At 44.1% G+C, this 20,819-nt stretch overlaps 1 long non-coding RNA gene across 1 annotated transcript in view; it reads right to left on the reverse strand.

Annotated features, from left to right (window-relative positions):
* Positions 1-8,190, reverse strand: part of LOC139554503 (uncharacterized) — a 39,172-nt gene extending 30,982 nt beyond the window's left edge. Inside the window, exons 1-2 of the long non-coding RNA XR_011670852.1 lie at positions 7,722-8,190; positions 973-1,030 (exon numbers count right to left, since the gene is read on the reverse strand). This is a non-coding gene — a long non-coding RNA (uncharacterized lncRNA). The remainder of the gene's footprint in view (positions 1-972; positions 1,031-7,721) is intronic.
* Between the last annotated feature and the right edge of the window lie 12,629 nt (positions 8,191-20,819).

The following is a 20,819-nucleotide window of genomic DNA, read 5'->3' on the forward strand; positions in this document are numbered from 1 at the left end:
CCTCTGCTTCTCCATGATTCCCTAGCAATTCACTACATACAATACTGCAGGATCAGGACATGACCAACTGGTAACCTCACCACTTGTAACTCAGTAAGAAGTACAGTATGTCAAAGCTCAAACATGCAACCCGCATTGTACGAAGATCAAATGTGACATGAAATACCCATCACTGTAGAACATTATCATTAGTTTGCTATTTAGCTTCCTTGGTAGAACAACCTTAAAGGGAATCATTATAGGATGACTCAGGGAGTTGTAATTCAATTGTTCTGGTGGTAAATCGGTTCCGAGCTCAAAATGGCTGACCAAGTGATCTTCCTCACTGCTAGATCTTTGAGAAAAAAGATGACCTATAGAGCACTTGATTCTATTCACCTTCAGATGACTTCCTTGAAAGGTAAGTGAAGTATGATGGATCATTTGTGTTGGTTAGTTTTGACTGAAAATAAAAGAAATATCCTTACCTTCGGTGGGGGGTAAAAGCACCCAAATGTCATACTTGAGTAAAAGTAAAGATACATTAATAAAAAATGACTCAAGTAAAAATGAAAGTCACCCAGTAAAATACTACTTAAGTAAAAGTCTAAAAGTATTTGCTTTTAAATAAGTAAATGTACCAGACAGCCTAATTTTCATGTTTTTTTTATTTACGGATAGCCAGGGACACGCTCCAACACTAAGATATAGTTTACAAACAAAGCATGCTTAGTGAATCTGCCAGATTAGAGGAAGTAGGGATGACCAGGGATGTTCGCTTGATAAGTATTTGAATTAGACCATTTTCCTGTCCTGCTAAGCATTCAAAATGTAAGAAGTACTTTTGGGTGTCAGGGAAAATGTATGGAGTAAAAAGTACATCATTTTCTTTAGGAATGTAGTGAAGTAAAAGTAGTCAAAAATATAAATAGTAAAGTAAAGTACAGATACCCCAAAAACCTACTTTAAGTAATACTTTACACCACTGCTTACTTTTCAGGTCTTGGGCTACATGGAATGGGAGTGGCAATGTTGGGTGCGTAGGCCAGGTCTGAAAAAGAGAAAAAAACTGTTACCTTTTTTGCAGTCATCTTTAGTTATTTTGAAAACTTTCAGTTCTAGTTCTGTATGCTTGACTGCTGCTCCCCCGCTACCCCTAAAGAGAGGTAGCCTCTGTATTCTCTATATTTGTCTTTGCTTGTCTGTTAGGCTGTCTATTGTTTTTACTGTATATCCACCTGTCTGTTTCCCAGTATGTCTATCAGCGTGTCCACTTACTGTATACAGTTGAAGTCTGAACTTTACATACACCTTAGCCAAATACATTTAAACTCAGTTTTTCACAATTCCTGAAATGTAATCCTAAAAATCCCTGTTATGTCAGTTAGGATCACCACTTTATTTTAAGAACGTGAAATGTCAGAATAATAGTAGAGAGAATGATTTATTTCAGCTTTTATTTCTTTCATCACATTCCCAGTGGGTCAGAAGTTTACATACACTTCCTGACTAATGTCTTGAGATGTTGCCTCAATATATCCACATCATTTTCCTGCCTCATGATGCCATCTATTTTGTGAAGTGCACCAGTCCCTCCTGCAGCAAAGCACCCCCACAGCATGATGCTGCCACCCCGTGCTTCACGGTTGGGATGGTGTTCTTCGGCTTGCAAGCTTCCCCCTTTTTCCTCCAAACATAACGATTCCCATTATGGCCAAACAGTTCTATTTTTGTTTCATCAGACCAGAGGACATTTCTCCAAAAAGTACGATCTTTGTCCCCATGTGCAAACCGTAGTCTGGCTTTTTTTATGGCGGTTTTCGAGCAGTGGCTTCTTCCTTGCTGAGCGGCCTTTCAGGTTATGTCGATATAGGACTTGTTTTACTGTGGATATAGATACTTTTGTACCTGTTTCCTCCAGCATCTTCACAAGGTCCTTTGTTGTTGTTCTGGGATTGATTTGCACTTGTCGCACCAAAGCACGTTCATCTCTAGGAGACAGAACGCGTCTCCTTCCTGAGCGGTATGGCGGCTACGAGGTCACATGGTGTTTATACTTGCGTACTATTGTTTGTACAGATGAACGTGGTACCTTCAGACCTTCAGGAAATTGCTCCCAAGGATGAACCAGACTTGTGGAGATCTACAATTTTTTTCTGAGGTCTTGGCTGATTTCTTTTGATTTTCCCATGATGTCAAACATAGATGTCACTTAGTTTGAAGGTAGGCCTTCATCTACAAATACATCCACAGGTACACCTCCAATTGACTCAAATGATGTCAATTAGCCTATCAGAAGCTTCTAAAGCCATGACATCATTTTCTGGAATTTTCCAAGCTGTTTAAAGGCACAATCAACTTCTGACCCACTGGAATTTTGATACAATGAATTATAAGTGAAATAATCTGTCTGTAAACAATTGTTGGAAAAAAATACTTGTGTCATGCACAAGGTAGATGTACTAACCGACTTGCCAAAACTATAGTTTGTTAACAAGAAATTTGTGGAGTGGTTGAAAAACGAGTTTTAAATGTAAACTTCCGACTTCAACTGTATGTCTACCAATCTGTCTATTGCTCTGCAGATATATCGCTCCTACTCTTTGCAACAGTCACACTGGGAGTTTTTCCATACCATCACAGATATATATCATCAATGACCAGTGTATCATATCATATCAACAGATTTCTGTTGATAAAAATTGACATTCAACCCCTGCCTTCAGAAAGATTCATACCCCTTGACTTTTTCCACATTGTGTTGTGTTACAGCCTGAATTCAAAATGGATTAACTATATTTTTTTGCTCTCACACAAAATACCCCATAATGACAAAGTGAAATCATGTTTTTAGAAATGTTTGCAAATGTATTGAAAATGAAATACAGATATCGCATTTTAATAAGTTTTCACATTCCTGATTCAATACATTCAATACAGGTGTTAGAATTATGTTTGGCAGTGATTATAGCTGTGAGTCTTTCTGGGTAAGTCTCTAAGAGCGTTGCACACCTGAATTGTATAACATCTGGCCATTATTCTTTTCAAAATTCTTCAAACTCTGTCAAGTTGGTTGTAGATCATTGCTAGACAGCCATTTTCAAGTCTTGCCATAGATTTTCAAGCCCATTTAAGTCAAAACTGTAACTAGGCCACTCAGGATCATTCAATGTTGTCTTGGTAAGCAACTCCAGTGTATATTTCTCCTTGTGTTTTTGGTAATTGTCCTGCTGAAATGGGGATTTTTGTCTCCCAGTGTCTGTTGGAAAGCAGACTGAACCAAGTTTTCCTCCACGATTTTTCCTTTGCTTAGCTCTATTCCGTTTATTTTACCTTAAAAAACTCCCTAGTCCTTGCTGATGACAAGCATACCCATAACATGATGCCACCCCCACAATGCTTGAAAATATGAAGAGCGGTACTCGGTGATGTGTTGTTTTGGATTTGCCCCCAACATAACAATTTGTATTCATGACATAAAGTGAACTTCTTTGCCACATTTTTTGCAGTTTTACTTTAGTGCCTTATTGCAAACAGGATGCATGTTTTGGAATATTTTTATTTTGTAAAGGCTTCCTTTTTTTTACGCTGTCGTTTAGGTTAGTATTGCGGAGTCACTACAGAGCTCTCTGAAATTAGGTGTCCCCCTTGGTCAGTTCAGAGTAATGATCTCTATATTGATAAATGTATTATTGTTAAACAAACTTATTTAGGCTTGCCATAACAAAAGTGTTGAATACTTATAGACTCAATACATTTCAGCTTTAAATTTTAAATTAATTTCTAAAAAACATAATTCCACGTTGACATTATGGGATATTGTGTAGGCCAGTGACACAACATTTCAATTTAATCCATTTTAAATTCAGGCTGTAACACAGCACAATGTGGAAAAAGTCAAAGGGTGTGAATACTTTCTGAAGGCCCTGTATCTCAATGAATCAACCCCATCTACACACACACACACACAGAGCCAGCCTGCAGAGGAAATCCTTAGGTCTGCACTGATCCAGTTAATGTCTGATGCTGCGGTTGAATATCATCTCTTAAGCATGAGCAACACAACAGATTCACACACAGAAGAATGGAACTGATGGTGAGAGGAACATTCGGATGCTAAAACAATGGTACACATCGATGGTACACTTATTCCCTATATAGTGCACAACTTTTGACCAGAGCCCCCATACAGCTCTGGTCAAAAGTAGTGCACTACAAAGGGTATATGGTGCTATTTGAGACCTAACCTAAGAGAGCAAGATGTAGACAGATTAGAGCTATGGGCTTGTACAGTATGTATTTCTATTACATGTTTGGAATATCACATGAGCTGCTGGAGGGTGACAATGTTCATATACTTGTTAAAATTCTCCATATGAGCCTAATGTGATGATGAATGATTTCTACATTTCTGAAATGGATGGATCTAGTAGATTTGAAATCTGGTATGATTATGATAATAATGTACTCTGTGGTATTTAGATGTGATGTCAACCTCCCTCTGAGACATACAGTATTCTTGTCATTTACAACCTGTCTCTTCCACTTCAAGCACAGGTATGTACTGTACTATAGGTGCTAGGATGGGGCCATCGAGTCCATGCCAGGGGTAGACCCATATAGTTCACTACCACTGATCATGAGCCTGCACCCTCATCCAGCCACTGTCACGTAAAGATTACAAAACACCCGGGTCCCAATACAGTACACTGGCATTACCATCAACTACCTACAGGACTGAAATCAAAGGCGGTTTGTTGAGGTTGAGGAACATTCAGAGACATCTGACGGTGGAGTTGAATCAAACAGGTGTACTGCCGGAGCATGGGATCCCCCCCTGACTGATGCTGCTGCAAACCCAGACGTTTGCCTCATGTGAACTTTGACATCAAAGACTTTTCCCCCCTCTTTCTTTAAAAGCCATAGGGGGGTCGTGGTGGTGCCAGGGCTGGAACGCCACTAAACAAAGGGACATCCCACGCATACTATTGAGATGATGTCTTCATTAATCAAATCAAGACATGTGAATTCATCCTGTAACTATGCACGAAACATGCGTAGAAATTAGGCCGCGTATTGTAGTCATACTGGTTCGACTTAAGCACATACTGTATATAAATCAACCACAGAGTAGGGAGGCAGATAACGCAGGGGAGGGAAGAGAGAAAGGGAAAGATAAACTACATGACCAAAAGTATGTGGACACCTTCTCGTCAAACATCTCATTCCAAAATTATAGGCATTAATACGGAGTTGGTCCCCCCTTTGCTGCTATAACAGCCTCCACTCTTCCCACCAGATGTTGGAACGTTGCTGTGGGGACTTGCTTCCATTCAGCCACAAGAGCATTAGTTTGGTCGGGAACTCCTGTTTAGCGATTAGGCCTGGCTCACAGTCGGTGTTCCATTTCATACCAAAGGTGTTCGATGGGGTTGAGGTCAGGGCTCTGTGCAGGCCAGTCAAGTTCTTCGACACTAATCTCGTCAAACCATTTCTGTATGAACCTCACTTTGTGCACAGGTGCATTGTCATTCTGAACATGGAAAGGGCCTTCCCCAAACTGTTGCCACAAAGTTGAATGTCATTGTATGCTGTAGCGTTAAGATTTCCCTTCACTGGAACTAAGGGGCCTAGCCCAAACCATGAAAACATCCCAGACCATTACTCCTCCTCCACCAAACTTTATAGTTGGCACTATGCATTCAGGCAGGAAGCGTTCTCCTGGCATCCGCCAAACCCTGATTTGTCCGTTGGACTGCCAGATGGTGAAGCGTGATTCATCACTCCAGAGAACGCGTTTCCACTGCTCCAGAGTCCAATGGCGGCGAGCTTTACACCACTCTAGCCGACGCACGGTATTGCATATGGTAATCTTAGGCTTGTGTGCGGCTGCTCGGCCATGGAAACCCATTTCATGAAGCTCCCGACGAACAGTTATTGTGCTGACGTTGCTTCCAGAGGCAGTTTGGACCTCGGTAGTGAGAGTTGCAACCGAGGACAGAGGATTTTATGCGCTACGCGCTTCAGCAGTCTGCGGTCCCGTTCTGTAAGCTTGTGTGGTCTACCACTTTGCGCTAAGCAGCTGTTGCTCCTTGACGTTTCCACTTCACAATAACAGTACTTACAGTTGACCGGAGCAGCTCTAGCAGGGCAGAAATTTGATGAACTGACTTGTTGGAAAGGTGCCACTTTGAAAGTCACTGAGCTCTTCAGTAAGGCCATTCTACTGCCAAAGTCTGTCTATGGAGATTGCATGGCTGTGTGCTCGATTTTAAACACCTGTCAGAAACAGGTGTGATTGAAATAGCCGAATCTACTAATTTGAATGGGTATCCACATACTTTTGTATATGTAGTGTATATCAGGCTGATGATGGCGAGGAGAAGGTGGGTTTACATACTGGTACTGGACATACAATACATACGGACGGATTAGCAGCTGGGTAGAGCATATTTGGGTCTTTTTCTAACCAACAATCACATATATATAACATATGTAGTGTGAATCGCCATTGCCTCACATGTCATTACATTGATATGACATGTGAGGCAAAGTAATGAATGACCACGATATCTTTAAATGAACACAAGATACTACTATTGCTATTGCTCTGTGTCGAAATTGTATGTACATACCAAGTCTCTCTCTTCACCAGTAAATATCACCACATCAAACAAGTTATCCTCAAAAATGCAGGAAAGATAATCAAACTAACTTTTTGAAACCGTTTAAGTGGTTCGGAACCAGTAGTTCATTTACCCTGATCTATTGATGACACCAGACCATGTCTTGATTTGTGAATATTGTCTTTCAATACAGGAGGACAGACAGATTGAGGGGTACCCGGATGGAAGATGGGACAGAAAAGGGGAAAAAGATGGGAGGAGCATATAACAAAAAGAGAGAAGAGGCGACCCTATACTTCTATTTCCCAATTCCCAATACCCATATTCTAATACTAAAATAATCAAACTTGGCTGTCATCAGCCAAGTCGACATGCCCTTCATGCCTCCTTTAACGCTTCATTATAACATACAACATCCTTTCGATACACACGCCGATATATAACATGAACCGTGATTGGCACAACACCACGAATGCGTAGGGAGTCACAGAAGAGTGATCCGCCATAAGAGTGAACCGCCAGGCACCTCTCACTCTCTTTCTCCTCTGTCTGGACCCCCAAAACGGGATGCTCTGAATGCAGCCCCCTCCAAAAGCCCCATCTAAATGCGACCAAGGGTAATCCTACAGGGAGGCACTTAAGATAGCATATGTTAGAGAACAGCAGAGGGGGGGAGAGTAAGAGAGAGAGGGAGATAGGGAAGAGAGAGAAGGAGAGAGAGAGAGGGGATAGGATGGGGGATTAGGATCCTAGGGAACACATTTTTCAAACAAAAATAAAATAGTTGAAAAATGGAGCAAGGCATGAGGAGGGCGGGAGAAAGGAGAATCTGAGAGAAAGAAAGCGATAAACGTATGAAGAGGAAAAAAGGATATGAACAGACACACAGAGGCGAGAGGGACATTGACGGAATTATAAGAAATGAGGAAAAGTGAGGGGGCAAAAAACACAAAAGCGATATAGAAAGTACCAGCACACGTTTAGGTCTTGTTCCTTCTCTTTTTAGTTTTCTCTTTTTTTCCCCTCTTTTTCCCTTGATTTTGACCCTCTTACTGGTCCCCCCTTCTCTTCTCTCCCTCTAATTTTTCTTGGTAGTGCCGGTACTCTCTCTCCTACCTCTCTTGCTCTCCCACAGAACATGCTCTCCATTTTCTCACTCTTTCTTCTGCTGTCCCATTTCGTCTGTCCATTCCGTGAGCGTTCTCTTCTTTTCTTCGTCCTCTCTTCCAGAATGGGTATGTGAAGAAATGACTCAAAATGAACCGAATTTTTACATTAAAGCTGGAGAGCAATTTTTTATATAAAGAGCAAAAATAATAGGGAGGAGTAGATGCACAAATCAATTGGTAGCATGCAGTCTGATGCAGGGACAATCCAGGGCCTATGTTTTCAGGGGCAGAGGAGGGGTGCAATGGGACTCGTCTCGCTGTACAAGAGGGAAAGACCCAAAGCAAGCAAAGCAAATTAAAAAAAATCTAATAAAAAACTGAGCCCTGTGCTGGCTGCGGTCTCAGGCGAAAGTGGATAGTAGGCGTGTGAGGGAAGGAGTCAGCCCGGGTGTGTAAAGAGGTGGGAGGGGAGAAAAGGGAAAGCTAGCTAGAGCGAGACTGGGATTTCATGGTGAAATATCCAGGAGGGAGGGATAGAAGAGGAGGAGTGTGTTGTTGGGGAGAGAGGGAAGAGGAGGGGGCTGCTGGAGTTTATTTTTTTCTCTCTCCCACTATTCATTTTTTGTACTTCCATTTCTTCCCTCATTCCTGGGTTAATATATTTTCTCTCAGAAAGAGAGAGTAAGAGCACTGCTCTCTCCACTTTGTGCCTCTTTTCGCCTCCCTTCCTCCTTGCTTACTTTCCGCTCAGTCTCCCTTTTATTCAGGCAATTTTCTACACGTGCACTTGAACTCCAAATCCTGTCTGGCATACCCTCCCCTTTCCCTCTTTCTCTCACGTGCACTTGCTCTCTCTGTCTCTCTCTCTCCTAGACAGAGGATTGAAATAGTGCTTGCAGGCTAAACACAAGAGAGAAATGGAGAGGGCGAGGGGGACAAAAAAGGGGAGAGAGATGTAAATAGAGGGAGGGTGTCAGAAGGTGAGTGTAGCTGGTGCATGAAGTCATGCGCAGGAGAGCAGAATGAGTGAGCAACGTACTTTACTCAACAAGGCACAAGGTAACAATTAAACTTGACCAAAACAAGACGGTAAAGATAACGCACGGGTGAACATAGCACCTGTCAAAAAACCAGCCATCATAATAAACCTAACTAAACATGAAATAATCCCGCACAACACCATGGGAGAAACAGAGGGTTTAAATACAGGAACAAATCATTGTGAAATGGAAAACAGGTGTGTGAAAACAAAGACAAAACCAAAGGAAAAAGAAAAGTGGATTGGCGATGGCTAGTAGACCGGCGACGCCGACCGCTGAGCGCCACCCGAACAAGGAGATGCACCGAAGTCGTGACAGAGGGGGAAGAGGCTTAGAAGGGCTGATTCAGAGCTGTGTGTGTGTGTGTGTGTGTGTGTGTGTGTGTGTGTGTGTGTGTGTGTGTGTGTGTGTGTGTGTGTGTGTGTGTGTGTGTGTGTGTGTGTGTGTGTGTGTGTGTGTGTGTGTGTGTGTGACTTATCATTTTTGTTACTTAATACTTTGGGTCTTAAAATTTGATTTAATGTGTGGTACACTGGTAAGCCTGAGGCAATGGCAAATATAGAAGAAACTACTATGAGGGAGGAAATCATCAAAACATAAAAAACCACAGCAGCAAACTTCAGGGACCTCATGACTGTCTCATGAAAAGCTGCAATAACCGAACACCACAAACTACACACATTCAAGAGCTCCCATAACAGCACAAACAGTGACGATGACTTGTCTTACATCTTTCAGTTTAGGGTTGTTTACCATGCATTGTGCCGTCTTGTATTGTTAGCCCCTCTATTACATATGGTGCGTACTACTCTGAGACAATCATATACAGTGGGGAGAACAAGTATTTGACACACTGCCGATTTTGCAGGTTTCCCTACTTACAAAGCATGTAGAGGTCTGTAATTTTTATCATAGGTACACTTCAACTGTGAGAGACGGAATCTAAGGTAATGAGTGGAGAACAGGAGGGCTTCTTAAAGAAAAACTAACAGGTCTGTGAGAGCCGGCATTCTTACTGGTTGGTAGGTGATCAAATACTTATGTCATGCAATAAAATGCAAATTAATTACTTAAAAATCATACAATGTCATTTTCTGGAGTTTTGTTTTAGATTCCGTCTCTCACAGTTGAAGTGTACCTATAATAAAAATTACAGACCTCTACATGCTTTGTAAGTAGGGAAACCTGCAAAATCGGCAGTGTATCAAATACTTGTTCTCCCCACTGTATTTACACAAAAATGTAGCGGTATTGTCACGGCCGTCGTCGGAAGGAGACCAAGGTGCAGCGTGGTAAGCGTACGTTTTCTATTATTATTTTAAATGTTGCCAACAAAACAAGAAACGAAGAAACAACCGTGAAGCTTAACAGGGCTATAGTGCCACTAACAAAGATAACTGCCCACAATCACAGGTGGGAAAAAGGGCTGCCTAAGTATGATTCCCAATCAGAGACAACGATAGACAGCTGTCCCTGATTGAGAACCATAGAAATAGAAATACAAAAACATAGAAATAAAGAAACTAGAATGCCCACCCTAGTCACACCCTGGCCTAACTAAAATAGAGAATAAAAGCCTCTCTATGGCCAGGGCGTGACAGTACCCCCCCCCCAAAGGTGCGGACTCCGACCGCAAAACCTGACTCTATAGGGGAGGGTCCGGGTGGGCATCTATTCACGGCGGCGGCTCCGGTGCGGGACGTAGACCCCGCTCCAACTCTGGCTCCCCCCACTTTGGTGGCGCCTCTGGTGCGGGGGCCCTCGTCGCTGACCACGGACTGGGGACTCTCGTCGCCGACCCCGGACTGGGGACCCTCGCTGCAGGCCACGGACTGGGAACCCTCGTTGCAGGCCCCGGACTGGGGACCCTCGCCGCAGGCCCCGGACTGGGGACCCTCGCCGCAGGCCCCGGACTGGGAACCCTCGCCGCAGGCCCCGGATGGGAACCCTCGCTGCAGGCCCCGGACTGGGAACCCTCGCTGCAGGCCCCGGACTGGGAACCCTCGCTGCAGGCCCCGGACTGGGGACCCTCTCTGCAGGCCCCGGACTGGGGACCCTCGTTGCAAGCCCCGGACTGGGGACCCTCGTTGCAAGCCTCGGACTGGGGACCGTCGCTGGAGGCTCCGGACTGGAGACCGTCGCTGGAGGCTCCGGACTGGAGGCCGTCGCTGGAGGCTCCGGACTGGAGACCGTCGTTGGAGGCTCCGGACTGGAGACCGTCGCCGAAGGCTTCGTGCCATGGATCGCCGCCGGAGACTTCGTGCCATGGATCACCGCCGGAGGCTTCGTGCCATGGATCACCACAGGAGGCTTCGTGCCATGGATCATCACTGGAGGCTTCGTGCCATGGATCACCACTGGAGGCTTCGTGCCATGGATCATCACTGGAGCCTCTCTATGGCCAGGGCGTGATCTGGGTAAAATAATGTATTCATGGTGAGTACCTATAACTTGTTATCATACTATTACTATGTTAGTAGCACTGTATGCTGTGCTACCCATCTAACAATGTGCATTGTCCTATTGCAAAACCTTTTCCATGACCTACAAAATCCAAGCCAGTTTATGCCATACTGACAAAGGCTTTTCATCAGGAAATCCCCAGGCATCAGTGCAGGTATGAGGGGAAAAGTAAGGTGGCGGTGCAGTGACATGTGGGTGGAAATGGAGGAGAGAGAGAGTGGGGAGAGGGGGGGGTCATAACAGTTCAAGGAAGGCATATGCTGAATTCCCTGTTACCTTGGTTAAGGAGTGGCCTGTCTGTCCCTACTACCAAAGCCAGAGAGCATTTCCACCAGGAGTGAGCGATTCCATTAAAAACACTTCACGGCTAATACAGATAAAGTATTTCCCTTATCCAAGGACAATATGAACCTAAACTCAGCAAAAAAAGAAACATCCTCTCACTGTCAACTGTGTTTATTTTCAGCAAACTTAACGTGTGTAAATATTTGTATGAACATAACAAGATTCAAAAACTGACAGATAAACTGAACAGGCCAGAGTACAGGCCTCGGTGTAACGCTCATTCTTTCGACGATAAACGCGAATCCGACCATCACCTCTGGTAAAACAAAACCGCGACTCGTCAGTGAAGACTTTTTGCCAGTCCTGTCTGGTCTAACGACGGTGGGTTTGTGCCCATAGGCGACGTTGTTGCCAGTGATGTCTGGTGAGGACCTGCCTTACAACAGACCTACAAGCCCTCAGTCCAGCCTCTCTCAGCCTATTGCGGACAGTCTGAGCACTGATGGAGGGATTGTGCGTTCTTGTTGTAACTCGGGCAGTTGTTGTTGCCATCCTGTACCTGTCCTGCAGGTGTGATGTTCGGATGTCCCGATCCTGTGCAGGTGTTGTTACACGTGGTCTGCCACTGCGAGGACGATCAGCTGTCCGTTCTGTCTCCCTGTAGCGCTGTCTTAGGCATCTCACAGTATGGACATTGCAATTTATTGCCCTGGCCACATCTGCAGTCCTCATGCCTCCTTGCAGCATGCCTAAGGCACGTTCACGCAGATGAGCAGGGACCCTGGGCATCTTTCTTTTGGTGTTTTTCAGAGTCAGTAGAAAGGCCTCTTTAGTGTCCTAAGTTTTCATAACTGTGACCTTAATTGCCTACCGTCTGTAAGCTGTGCGTGTCTTAACGACCGTGCCACAGGTGCATGTTCATTAATTGTTTATGGTTCATTGAACAAGCATGGGATACAGTGTTTAAACCCTTTACAATGAAGATCTGTGAAGTTATTTGGATTTTTACGAATTATCTTTGAAAGACAGGGTCCTGAAAAAGGGACGTTTCTTTTTTTGCTGAGTTTACAAGCAGGAACATAAAATAGCCACTATGACATATGCATGAGCACAGGAGAGGATACTGTAGGCGGCTTTGATTCATATGTCATTAAGGTTGAAAAAGTAATTTCACCCCCTCTCCCTGTCTGCATCCCAAATGGCACCATATTCCTATAGTGCACTACTTTTGACTAGGGTTTTTGTCAATAGTAGTGCACTATATCAACTATGGGGAATAGGGTGTCATTTGGCACGCAACCCTGTCTTGTCACTGCACCAGTTAAGTTGCATGGAAGCATTGATCTTAGGTCAGTTTGTTCATATAGGGTACCTTTCTAGGTGGTCGGTGAACTTGCTAATGGTGTAGGCTATCTTCTCTCTGAGGCCACTGCACCAAACTTCATGTATAGGAATGGTGGGAAAGAAACACATGGACATTAAATGAACAAGCCTGCCCTCTGCTGGTATAGCATAGTAGGCTATTATCCCTTACATCTATGCCCCTGAAGAAGCAAAGGCATTTAAATTGTACTCATAGCTATCTCTTGCAATATCGCTTTGGAACTGTCTAAATACACCTAACTCCTAATTACATGGTCACAAGGTTGCCAGGTAGGCTACAAGCCAAGTTGCAGGGTAGGACTATATCAAAATGAGGAGAATACATATACTCCAACTGAAGGCAGTAACCCTACCCAGCAGCGAGATCTAGTGGGTTTTTATATCAGACATTCAACAGACATTCGCTGTTAAATCTCTTGTCTGCAAGAACTTTTGCATTGATTGTATCAGAACTCAGGATAAGACCCAGATGCATACAGCTATCAAATCAAATCAAATGTATTTGTCACCTACACATGGTTAGCAGATGTTAATGCAAGTGTAGCGAAATGCTTGTGCTTCTAGTTCGGACCATGCAGTAATATCTAACAAGTAATATAACCTAACAATTCCACAACAGCTACCTTATACACACAAGTGTAAAGGAATGAATACGAATATGTACATAAAAATATATAAATGAGTGATGGCCGAACGGCATAGGCAAGATGCAGTAGATGGGCAAGATGCATGAGAACATTATATAAAGTGGCATTGTTTAAAGTGGCTAGTGATACATTTAATTACATCAAGATGGCAAGATGCAGTAGATGGTATAGCGTACAGTATATACATATGAGATGAGTAATGTAGGGTATGTAAACATTATATAAAGTGGCTAGTGATGAATTGATTACATCAATTTTTCCATTATTAAAGTGGTTGGAGATGAGTCAGTATGTTGGTAGGAGCCACTCAATGTTAGTGATGGCTGTTTAACAGTCTGATGGCCTTGAGATAGAAGCTGTTTTTCAGTCTCTCGGCCCCCGCTGTGATGCACCTGTACTGACCTCGCCTTCTGGATGATAGCGGGGTGAACAGGCAGTGGCTCGGGTGGTTGTTGTCCTTGATGATCTTTTTGGCCTTCCTGTGACATCGAGTGGTGTAGGTGTCCTGGAAGGCAGGTAGTTTGCACCTGGTGATGCGTTGTGCAGACCTCACTACCCTCTGGAGAAACTTCCGGTTATGGGTGGAGCAGTTGCCGTACCAGGCGGTGATACAGCCCGACAAGATGCTCTCGATTGTGCATCTGTAAAAGTTTGTGAGTGTTTTTGGTGACAAGCCAAATTTCTTCACCACGCTGTCTGTGTGGGTGGACCATTTCAGTTTGTCCGTGATGTGTACGCCGAGGAACTTAAAACTCTCCACCCTCTCCACTACTGTCCCGTCAATGTAGATAGGGGGCTGATCCCTCTGCTGTTTCCTGAAGTCCACGATCATCTCCTTTGTTTTGTTGACATTGAGTGTGAGGTTGTTTTCCTGACACCACACTCCGAGGGCCCTCACCTCCTCCCTGTAGGCCGTCTCATCGTTGTTGGTAATCAAGCCTACCACTGTAGTGTTGTCTGCAAACTTGATGATTGAGTTGGAGGCGTGCATGGCCACACAGTCATGGGTGAACAGGGAGTACAGGAGAGGGCTGAGAAAGCACCCTTGTGGGGCCCCAGTGCTGAGGATCAGCGGGGTGGAGATGTTGTTTCCTACCCTCACCACCTGAGGGCGGCCCGTCAGGATGTCCATGACCCAGTTGCACAGGGCGGGGGTCGAGACCCAGGGTCTCGAGCTTAATGACGAGTTTGGAGGGTACTATGGTGTTAAGTGCTGAGCTGTAATCGATGAACAGCATTCTTACATAGGTATTCCTCTTGTCCAGATGGGTTAGGGCAGTGTGCAGTGTGATTGCGATTGCGTCGTCTGTGGACCTATTGGGGCGGTAAGCAAATTGGAGTGGGTCTAGGGTGTCAGGTAGGGTGGAGGTGATATGGTCCTTTACTAGTCTCTCAAAGCACTTCATGATGACGGAAGTGAGTGCTACAGGGCGGTAGTCATTTAGCTCAGTTACCTTAACTTTCTTGGGAACAGGAACAATGGTGGCCCTCTTGAAGCATGTGGGGACAGCAGACTGGGATAAGGATTGATTGAATATGTCTGTAAACACACCAGCCAGCTGGTCTGCACATGCTCTGAGGACGCGGCCGGGGATGCCGTCTGGGCCTGCAGCCTTGCGAGGGTTAACACATTTAAATGTTTTACTCACATTGTCTACAGTGAAGGAGAGCCCGCAGGTTTTGGTAGTGGGCCGTGTCAGTGGCACTGTATTGTCCTCAAAGTGAGCAAAAAAGTTGTTTAGTCTGTCTGGGAGCAAGGCATCGTGTTTCGCGACGGGGCTGGTTTTTCTTTTGTAGTCTGTGATTGACTGTTGACCCTGCCACATACCTCTCATGTCTGAGCCGTTGAATTGCGACTCCACTTTGTCTCTGTATTGACGCTTAGCTTGTTTGATTGCCTTGCGGAGGGAATAGCTACACTGTTTGTATTCGGTCATGTTTCCGGTCACCTCGCCCTGATTAAAAGCAGTGGTTCGCGCTTCAGTTTTGCTCGAATGCTGCCATCAATCCACGGTTTCTGGTTGGGGAATATTTTAATAGACGCTGTGGGTACAACATCACCGATGCACTTGTTAATAAACTCGCACACCGAATCAGCGTATTCGTCAATGTTGTTGTTCGCCGCAATGTGGAACATATCCCAGTCCACGTGATCGAAGCAATCTTGAAGCGTGGAATCCGATTGGTCGGACCAGCGTTGAACAGACCTGAGCGCGGGAGCTTCCTGTTTTAGTTTCTGTCTATAGGCAGGGAGCAACAAAATGGAGTTGTGGTCAGCTTTTCCGAAGGGAGGGCGGGGGAGGGCCTTATATGCGTTGCGGAAGTTAGAATAACAGTGGTCTAGGGTTTTGCCAGCCCTGGTAGCACAATCGATATGCTGATAGAATTTGGGGAGCCTTGTTTTCAGATTAGCCTTGTTAAAATCCCCGGCTACAATAAATGCAACCTCAGGATATGTGGTTTCCAGTTTACATAGAGTCCAATGAAGTTCTTTCAGGGCCGTCGATGTGTCTGCTTGGGGGGGGAATATACACGATTGTGATTATGATCGAAGAGAATTCTCTTGGTAGATAATGCGGTCGGCATTTGATTGTGAGGAATTCTAAGTCAGGTGAACAAAAGGACTTGAGTTCCTGTATGTTGTTATGATCACACCACATCTCGTTAATCATGTGGGTGTCTGAAGAAGGATGTTTTTACAGTGCTATTACACTGTGCGCATGAGCCACATTTGTAGTTCCCATTTGGGATGGGTGTCAAGAGTGTCTGAGTGGGCTCAGGAGGCATGTCAGATCTCACCAAAATATCTCCAATATTGCGACCACACTTATAGACCACCAGTGGGAGTTCCTTGAAGAGGTGTGCCGTTTTTTTGGTCTGATTGCAGAATATGCCAGTGCTTTTTCAGGATTGCTTTCATTTTCTCCGAACCCTTGATGTACTTAGTGCAAAAGACGGTTGCGTTGTTTTTCTTCTTTGGTTGAGTTTTTAGTAATTCCTCTCATGGTTTTTGAGATATTTTCATCATTGCAGCATTAAGAGTTTTGTCCTTGTAGCCTCTCATTTTGAATTGATCTGTCATTTTGTTAGCATTGCTGTCAAAATCTGTCTGGTGGCCACAGATTTGTTTAACCCTGCATAACTGGCTATATGGTAGACCATTCTTGAGGGGAAGTGGATGCATACTATCCGCTCACAGCAGGGTATTGTGATCTGTGGGCTTTGTGTATAAGTCTGTGTGTAATCCATCATTCTCTTTGATAATCCATAAATCCAGGTAGTTTATTTTTCTCTCATCAGTCTGCATGGTGAATTTGAGGTATTCAGAGTGCACCAGAGTTTGGAATTAATTTAGTTCCTGCTGACTTCCTTCCCAGAGCACAAAGACATCATCTATGTATCTCTTCCATAGAAATATTTTTGAAAGTAAGGGGTGTGTCTCTGTTTAATAAAGGAATGCTTCTTCAAATTGTCCCACATACAGGTTTGCATAGTTGGGGGAAAAAGGGGAGCCCATGGCTACACCCCGAATCTGAAGGAAAAAGTCTGACTCAAAGACAAAGTAGTTATGGGATAATACCAGTTCAGTAAGTTGTAAGATGCAATCATTGGATGGAGCAAGGGTAGAGTCTCTCTGCTGAAGGAAGTCTATCATTAACATTTAGGTCCACTTAGGCCTGTTTGGTAAGCAATACGTCTTGTGTCATAAACTTTATTTTGCAGGAAGTGCACAGAGATACAGTATATCCAAATCTATTCTTTGCAGGTGCAGGGGCGCATAGGTTATGGGTAGCATTACATGGATAAGTGGCTCGAGAAAAGTAATTCATGCTTATATATCTATCTGACGACATCATTGTTAGCTTGCTCACTGTCACAATCTTTATTAACGGTCTGCACGCAATGCGTAGTAGGGAAGCAAATCAAATCAAATTGTATTAGTCACATGCACCGAATTCAACAGGTGTAGACCTTACAGTGAAATGCTTACTTACGAGCCCCTAACCAACAATGCAGTTTAAAAAATATATGGATAAGAATAAGAGATAAAAGTAACAAGTAACTAAAGAGCAGCAGTAAAATAACAATAGCAAGACTATATACAGGGGGGTACCGGTACAGAGTGAGTGTGCGGGGGCAGGTAGTATGTACATGTAGGTAGAGTTATTAAAGTAACTATGCATAGATGACAACAGAGAGTAGCAGTGGTGTAAAGGGGGGGGGTGGGGGGCAATGCAAATTGTCTGGGTTCAGGAGTCTTATGGCTTGGGGGTAGAAGCTGTTTAGAAGCCTCTTGGACCTAGATTTGGCGCTCCGGTACCGCTTGTCGTGCGGTAGCAGAGAGAACAGTCTATGACTAGGGTGGCTGGAGTCTTTGACAATTTTTAGGGCCTTCCTCTGACCCCGCCTGGTATAGAGGTCCTGGATGGCAGGAAGCTTGGCCCCAGTGATGTACTGGGCCGTTCGTACTACCCTCTGTAGTGCCTTGCGGTCGGAGGCCGAGCAGTTGCCATACCAGGCAGGGATGCAACCAGTCAGAATGCTCTCAATGGTGCAGCTGTAGAACGTTTTGAGGATCTGAGGACCCATGCCAAATCTTTTCAGTCTCCCGAGGTGGAATAGGTTGCCCCAGTATCTATGCATTAGATGCTGTATGTCTGCTATGAGTATGACATGTCCCCTCGCTAACGACCAGGAAGCTCTGATTCAAACTCCCGTTAGTCAGCTCTGTAAGTGTTATAATGTCAAAATACGTTTGTTACTCACAAAATATTGAGTTTTGCTGAGCAACTATTTTCATTTACCTCTGTTACGGGCCGGTATCTACTTCCAAAAAACATCTAACTAAAATTTAGCAAGCAGCCGAAAAAAAATGCCTCTTTTGGCACCTCCAATGTATTGAGCTGTTGCAGACCTCTGACCTGTGCATGACAGTAATGAGTGATTCGGAGGTGCTGAATAGGCATTTTTTCGGTTGCTTGCGTATTTGTATTTATACCTTTTTTTGGAACCCATTCGGTAATCCGTCTCTCATTCCTGATGCATTCAATTGCGCAACTGACTAGGTATCGCCTTTCCCTTCCCTATGGTATCTTTGCGGTGAGTTTACAACTTATTTTGGGGATTTTGTTCCTTCCCGTGACATATGTTCGGCTGATCTGGTTTTCCACCCTACTCATTATTTCCTTACTCTCAAGCACTCTAATGGGTTGATGCTGCACTATCATTATAGCTCGCTTAAACACTAAATGATTTAGTTATGTTTCCATGTTAAACATCTTCTCGCTTGAACTCTCTCTGCTCCACGTCATCCTTTTTCTAGTCTCTCTTCTATACTTTCCAAATTCTGATTGACTTCTCACCTTTAAGTAATGCAACAGTGTAATCGTTCACCTCAACGCCACACTGGTCACTTGTTCAGAACTGGAGCTGCAACCACAGTAGTTGGCAACACCACCTGTCGAGTTTCCAATTGCAGTCATGCATGTAGCGGTGGCAGCCATTCATTATTGCACCTTCTCAAATGGAACAGTGCAAGCCACTCAGCAGACCAACATTGGGTCAGACACTCTTGGGCACATGTCCCTATCGCTTCGCGTTACGGCATGCATGCCTGTGTTCGATGCAAAGCAAACGTCTCATTTTGTCAACACAACATGCGTGATTGGGTTCTACGTACTAGCATACGTAGCATTTCATCTAAACACATCAGCAAATGTTTGATTGTCACGCTCAGCAGGCCATGCTTTATTGAGAAAAAATTCATATAATACTTTCCATGACAGCATAAATCTCTCTTTTGTTCTATTCTCCGCATGCATATCTTTTACATCTAATGAATCATTGTTTTCAATCTTAAGATCCAATTGTTCCTTCTCCCCGGTGAGTAACTTATATTATTTTTGGAGGGTTTCGATGCCAGTAGCCCGGCATAGAGCTACCTGCCATCACATCCTCTGGTTCCGAAGATCCGAAGATGTCCCTTGGAGACGAGACCATTCCCCAAACGATTTAATAAAATGTTCTATTGCATTCCGTCTCTGTTGTAGATTGAAATGTAGTTTACGAAAGTTCAATCAGTAACGCAGGTCTGAATGCTCACATTAACTGAATACAGGAAGCATAATATAAGTCACAGTTCCCTATTCTATGTGCATAGTGGGAATGTACACTGAGTATATAAAACATTAGGAACAACTGCTCTTTCCATGACATAGACTGGCCAGGTGAATCCAGGTGAAAGCTATGATCCCTTATTGATGTCACTTGTTACATCCCCTTCATTCAGAGTAGATGGACGGGAGGATAAAAGTTAAAGAAGGATTTTTAAGCGTTGAAATAATTTGTTTGTGTCAGGCGCATTTGCTTGTGTCAAGAATTGACACGCTGCTGGGTTTTTCCACACTCAACAGTTTCCCGTGTGTATTAACAATGGTCCACCACCCAAAGGACATCCAGCCAACTTGACACAACTGTGGGAAGCATTGAAGTTAACATGGGTCAGCATCCTTGTGGAACGCTTTCAACAGCTTGTGGAGTCCATGCCCCAACGAATGAATGCTGTTCTGAGGGCAAATGTTTGGTATACTCAGTGTATATGTTAGAAGTCACAAATGTTATCACCATTAGCATAGCGTCATATCTCTCCTAATCTTTTCTGTTAGCCACGTGGGGACTGTCATTCGCCCATTTACCTCAACGCATATTCCTCTCACATACGGTCTCACTCTTACAATTATCACCTTTCTGTGGTCATAAATCTTGGGATGTATTCACATGTCAAACTTACCCACGTTCTCTTTCTGGCTGGGATGCAGCGAAAGTTACCGACAACTCTCCACCTCCAACTATAACAACCTTATAAGGCCTGTCATTGGAACTCCTTTCTCCCAGCAGCCCGGCATAGGGCTACCTTCCATCACATCCTCTGGCTCCGAGGATCTTCCTTTGGAGACGAAGCCATTCCCCAAACTATTTAATAAAATATCACGTTGCATTCCGTCTCTGTTGTTCATTTAGTTAAGCCTGTACTAGACTGAATTGCATGTTGAATAGGCTCATGAATAGCCTCTTAGTGGCACTTTAACGCAACTGGTTGATGTTATCATGTTTGTTCTTCCTTGCAGGGCCCGAAGACTCATTCCTCAGGACCAAAGAGAGCTAGATCGAATTGCTGGTCAGGTGGGTCCCAACCTAACGTAGCAGACGTAAAATAAATGTCTGAGTGACGTTTCTCTCTTTCTGGGGAGGCTCTCTTCTGCACTATTGAACCAATCCAGTCAATAT

Source organism: Salvelinus alpinus, chromosome 26 (assembly GCF_045679555.1).
Source record: "Salvelinus alpinus chromosome 26, SLU_Salpinus.1, whole genome shotgun sequence".
Taxonomy (NCBI): Eukaryota; Metazoa; Chordata; class Actinopteri; order Salmoniformes; family Salmonidae; genus Salvelinus; species Salvelinus alpinus.